We start from the raw sequence: 5727 nt of genomic DNA, 5'->3' as shown, positions 1-5727 counted from the left end.
AACATGGGGACACATGTGGCGGCAGGTGGCCTAGTGGTTAGAGCATTGGACTAGTAACCGAAAGGTTGCAAGATCGAATCCCTGAACTGACAAGGTAAACATCTGTCCTTCTGCCCCTGAACAAGGCAGTTAAACCCATTACTCCTAGGCCATCATTGTAAATAAGTTTGTTCTTAACTGACTTGCCTAGTAAAATAAACTCATCATAATAAATGCCTGGTTTTCACTGAGTCTCCATTTGGATATTGGTTTAACTACAATTAGTCTGGAAAATGTTAGCCATGTTGAGTGCTGTCATGGTTCATTTTTTACATCTTCACACTGACTTGTCTCAATGTGACTTTGTTAAACCTTCGTCCGTATAGGCAATTTGGTCAATTGGTTTCTGGCTGGGCAAATAAGTAGAGGTGGTATAGCTTATCTATTCATTTGTTCATCCATTAGTGATAAGAAACATTTAGCATACAATAATGTAGCCTAACTCAAGTGTAAGGGTATTATTTTAGCTCAATCATGTATAGGCTATTCCAAAGGCCCATAGGGGTTGTGAAATATAAACAAGAGACTCAAGTGCTTTTGAAAATAGGATTGCTCTTATTTTCTAGCAGTATCAAGATGAAGATACTCTCAATGTAAGACCCTACGCCTGCTCCCTAACGAAGTGGAGTGAGGGTAGGAAAGAGATGAAGCCTGGGTCAAAAAGGCATGGGCTTGGACTGTTTCACAATATAACGTTTTTTTTTTTATGACGGTGGATCCTCCCGCGTGGCACAGCGGTCTAAGGCACTGTATCTCAGTGCTAGAGGCGTCACTACAGACCCTGGTTCGATCATGGGCTGTATCACAACCAGCCGTGCTCGGGAGTCCCATATGGCGGCGCACAATTAGCTCAGCGTCATTCGGGTTAGGTTAGGTTAGGGGAGGGTTTGGCTGGAGGAGGCCGTCATTGTAAATAATCATTTTTTCTTAACTGACTTGCCTAGTTAAACGTTCTCATGGCACATTTTTTGGGGCCTAACGAATTTATTTCAATTGACTGATTTCCTTATAAGAACTGCAACCCAGTAAAATCTTAGAAATTGTTGCATGTTGTGTTTTTGTATATTTTTATTTTTGTTCAGTGTAGATGCATGTGCACACCACTGCTACCACTCGTCCCCGGCATGCCCGCATGGCAGGTATAAAAGGTATGTGGTAAAAACAGGCCTGTCTGTAAGATCATATGTACATTGCACAAAAACTATTACAGGAAAAATACCATAAATCCTATGTGAAAGCAGTATATGTAAAAAGATTTAACCTTCCGAGGGTTTCCTCACTTCAAACCAGTCATATGTACCTATCACTGAACACTTGTGACAGCACAAACTGAGTGTTTATATTTGAGTCATTTAGCAGACGTTCTTATCCAGAGCAATTTACAGGAGCAATTAGGGTTAAGTGCCTTGCTCAAAGGCACATCAACAGATATTTCACCTAGTCAGGTCGAGGATTCAAACCTTTCGGTTACTGGTCTAATGCTCTTAACCGCGAGGATGCCTGCCACCCAGAAGTAAATCCACTAGGAGTCATTTTTGGAGAACTTATTTAGCTCCCCATTTGCACGTTCACATTTAGTTTTCATTAAATACCACTTACATTATGCATACAACGCTGCACAAGCTTACTCACACACACACAAACTCCTACCATTCCAGAGAGACACTTGAGTAGTCCTTTGGGTGCACACTCACTGGTGAAAGAACATATGCTCTGTGTTACATCAAATACAGTGTGTGGGTACACAACATACACACACTTTGGCTGAGACTTGCCAAGGTTTTATCTCAATGGGCTTACACACTTTCCTGTTGCAAACTTTAATGACAAACCAATGATGTAATGTATAGGTGAGAAACATCATATTGCTGTCATGCATCACACGTGTCTGTCTTTAATTACATGGTTTCAATTTATTTTACTAGGCAAGTCAGTTAAGAACAAATTCTTATTTACAATGACGGCCTAGGAACAGTGGGTTAACTGCCTTGTTCAGGGGCAGAAGGACAGCTTTTTACCTTGTCAGCACAGGGATTCAATCTTGCAACCTTTCGGTCACTAGTCCAACGCTCTAACCACTAGGCTACCTGCCGCCCCAATGCAGACACTGAGACAATCTATTTGTGTCAGCGCACCTATCTAGTACCATTCTGACACCACTCCACACTCACTTCTTGTATCTCTCCCTGTCTGTGGTAAGGAGAAATGGAGATAAAGATGAAAGGTGGGAAGATCGATGTTTGCAATTGTGCGCAGCAGGGAGACTAGAGATAGTTGCCGGTCTCTGTATGTATGTATGTATGTATGTATGTATGTATGTGTGCGTGCGTGCGTGCGTGCGTGCGTGCGTGCGTGAGTGAGTGAGTGAGTGAGTGAGTGAGTGAGTGAGTGAGTGAGTGAGTGAGTGAGTGAGTGAGTGAGTGAGTGAGTGAGTGAGTGAGTGAGTGAGTGAGTGAGTGAGTGAGTGAGTGAGTGAGTGAGTGAGTGAGTGAGTGAGTGAGTGTGTGTGTGTGTGTGTGTGAGTGAGTGAGTGAGTGAGTGAGTGAGTGAGTGAGTGAGTGAGTGAGTGAGTGAGTGAGTGAGTGAGTGAGTGAGAGTGAGAGTGAGTGAGTGAGTGAGTGAGTGTGTGTGTGTGTGTGTGTGTGTGTGTGTGTGTGTGAGTGAGTGAGTGAGTGAGTGAGTGAGTGAGTGAGTGAGTGAGTGAGTGAGTGAGTGAGTGAGTGAGTGAGTGTGTGAGTGAGTGAGTGTGTGAGTGAGTGAGTGAGTGTGTGTGTGTGTGTGTGAGTGAGTGAGTGAGAGTGAGAGTGAGTGAGTGAGTGTGTGTGTGTGTGAGTGAGTGAGTGAGTGAGTGAGTGAGTGAGTGAGTGAGTGAGTGAGTGAGTGAGTGAGTGAGTGAGTGAGTGAGTGAGTGAGTGAGTGAGTGAGTGAGTGAGTGAGTGAGTGAGTGAGTGAGTGAGTGTGTGAGTGAGTGAGTGAGTGTGTGTGTGTGTGTGTGTGAGTGAGTGAGTGAGTGAGTGAGTGAGTGAGTGAGTGTGTGAGTGAGTGAGTGAGTGTGTGTGTGTGTGTGTGTGAGTGAGTGAGTGAGTGAGTGAGTGAGTGAGAGTGAGTGAGTGAGTGAGTGAGTGTGTGTGTGTGTGTGTGTGAGTGAGTGAGTGAGTGAGTGTGTGTGTGTGTGTGTGTGTGTGTGTGTGTGAGTGAGTGAGTGAGTGAGTGAGTGAGTGTGAGTGAGTGTGTGTGTGTGTGTGTGAGTGAGTGAGTGAGTGAGTGTGTGTGTGTGTGTGTGTGTGTGTGTACATCTCTGTCTGTATTATAGCCATCTAACAATGTACCTTTATCCATGTTGTATGTTTAATCCAGAGCTGCAGCAGAAAATACTCTAATTTAACATTTCACTACGAGGTAAATCCCAGCTTTTCTACAAACTGTGTTCGACTTGGTGAAAACCTCTGCTTAGTCTCTCTGACCTCATACACAAAAACATTACATTCCACTTTTCCTCTCATCAGTATGGCAGTTATATATTCGGGCGCTTCACATTGTCCAGAAGGCGTCCACTGTCAGAGGCTGAAATGAATGGCTGTTTATATTAGGTGCCTGGTTTAATGAATTAGCCCACTACCTGGCCATGTCAAAGCCCAGGCTCATACAGACCAGACTCCATCACCCGTCACCCACCCTCCCCACCCTCCTGCTCCTTTAGACGGTCAGTGGGACACCCTGATTGCGTCCTTCGGGACGGGCAAGCCAGGGAAGCCTGAAGCACCCTTGCAGGGGTCCTGGTAATTTCAGGAGGGCATCTGGCAGAGGCCAGGACACCCTTTCCTCTCTCGGTGTAGGCTGCTACAGGGGCCTGGGTCTGCCTGCCTGTGAGACTTTGAGACACATTATTTAAACAAATGGCCAGATATGTATACAACCAAAACAGAACAGAGCAGCAGGAATCAGAACAGAACAGATCAGAACAGAGCAGATAAAAGCAGAGCAGAACAGATCAAGAGCAGAAAAGAGCAGCACGGCTCAGAACAGAACAGAACAGAGCAGATAAGAGCAGAACAGAGCAGATAATGGCAGAGCAGAGCAGAACAGAACAGAGCAGAGCTGTGGACCTGTCTGTCTGCCCAGGGCAAGGCGGCTCCAAGTCCCACTGCCTTGCCTGCACTGCAGTCTTTTTCTGTCTCTCTCCACTCTTACTACTAGACTGTGACCTGCTTCCCTGTCCTCCACCCTGTACCTTCATCCAATCCCCCTACACAGGCTGAGGGCCCCTCCTACTCCGGTAGAATTCTGGAGAAGTTATCTTTGGTTTAGATTAGAAAGACTATTTTATTTAAATGTATAATTGTGTGATGTGCATGTGTACGTGTGCGTGCAAGTGTGTGTGTGAATGGGAGTGTGTGTGTGAATGGGAGTGTGTGTGAGCGGTAGCTGTCATCTTGTATCAGCATCGGTAGTCTGTAAAGAAAGCGTTTCTGACTCCTGCCTCAGGATAGACAAGACACACCAGATGGAGGGAGAGAGAGGAGGAGAGGAAGAGGGGAGGAGAAGAGGGATGGAGACTGAATTATGTGATATATAGAATGACCTCTAAAAACAGAATGAAGAACTCACATAAATGAGAGAAGGAGGAAAAGGACATTTAAATAGAAAGACACAGACTTGATGATGACACGTGTGATAAGATGTGAAAAGTTAGACACACACATGAATTGAAGCTTCGCTGCCAGATAAACTAACCAGCAATCATTTCCCAAGCTCATCTTTCACAATGACTCCAGGGGGGACCAGTCATCTTCCTTTGTTTTCTCTCTCTTTAATTTACCAGTATCCTGCAGAGGCCCTGCTCAAATTGCCTTTGTCTGTACTTTTATGGGGCCAGGGACAGTGTGTGTGTGTGTGTGTGTGTGTGTGTGTGTGTGTGTGTGTGTGTGTGTGTGTGTGTGTGTGTGTGTGTGTGTGTGTGTGTGTGTGTGTGTGTGTGTGTGTGTGGTATAGAGTGGGGCCTGAGGGGGCTAAGATTGCCATAATCATGGAGTGGTACCTGTTCATTAAGCACACAGTCGGAACCCTGTTTGCAACATTTACGACGCAATTAAAGCAGCACGGGCCATTAACAACAACCACTACCTATCTCCTCAATACATAGAGAAGGAGAGAGAGGGATGGTGGGAGAAAGAGAGATGTCAAGGGGAGAGAGAACAATTAGGTAGAGAGAGAAAAAGAGAGAGAGAGAAATATAGAAAAAGACAAGGTATATCATTTAACAGTTCCTATGCAGAAATCGCTCCGCCATTTCCTGCTTGCTAAAATTCAAATTTCAGTTTATGTGACAAAACAAGCAAGCATAGAGCGGCAAGTAGCCTAGTAGTTAGAGCGTTGGGCCAGTAACCGAAAGGTTTCTGGATCAAATCCCTGAGCTGACAAGGTAGGCTGTCATTGTAAATAAGAATTTGTTCTTAACTGACTTGGCTAGTTAAAAAAATAGTGTAGAGAATCATTGTACCATCTAAACCGCCATTAAATGTATTTTACATAACCACAAATATTGGATTTTCAGCTGTTTGAAGCTGGTGTACAATGAGTGAGAGGAAGCATATCAATAGTGCACATAGAACAGATTTACCGCTCTTAGACTTGCTTGTGTGTGAATTTGGTAGGCTCGCCCAAAAAGTAACATATTGGTAGGCTCGC

This window comes from Oncorhynchus mykiss, chromosome 22 (genome assembly GCF_013265735.2).
Source record: "Oncorhynchus mykiss isolate Arlee chromosome 22, USDA_OmykA_1.1, whole genome shotgun sequence".
Lineage (NCBI taxonomy): Eukaryota > Metazoa > Chordata > Actinopteri > Salmoniformes > Salmonidae > Oncorhynchus > Oncorhynchus mykiss.
Note: the sequence above shows the minus strand (reverse complement) of the source record.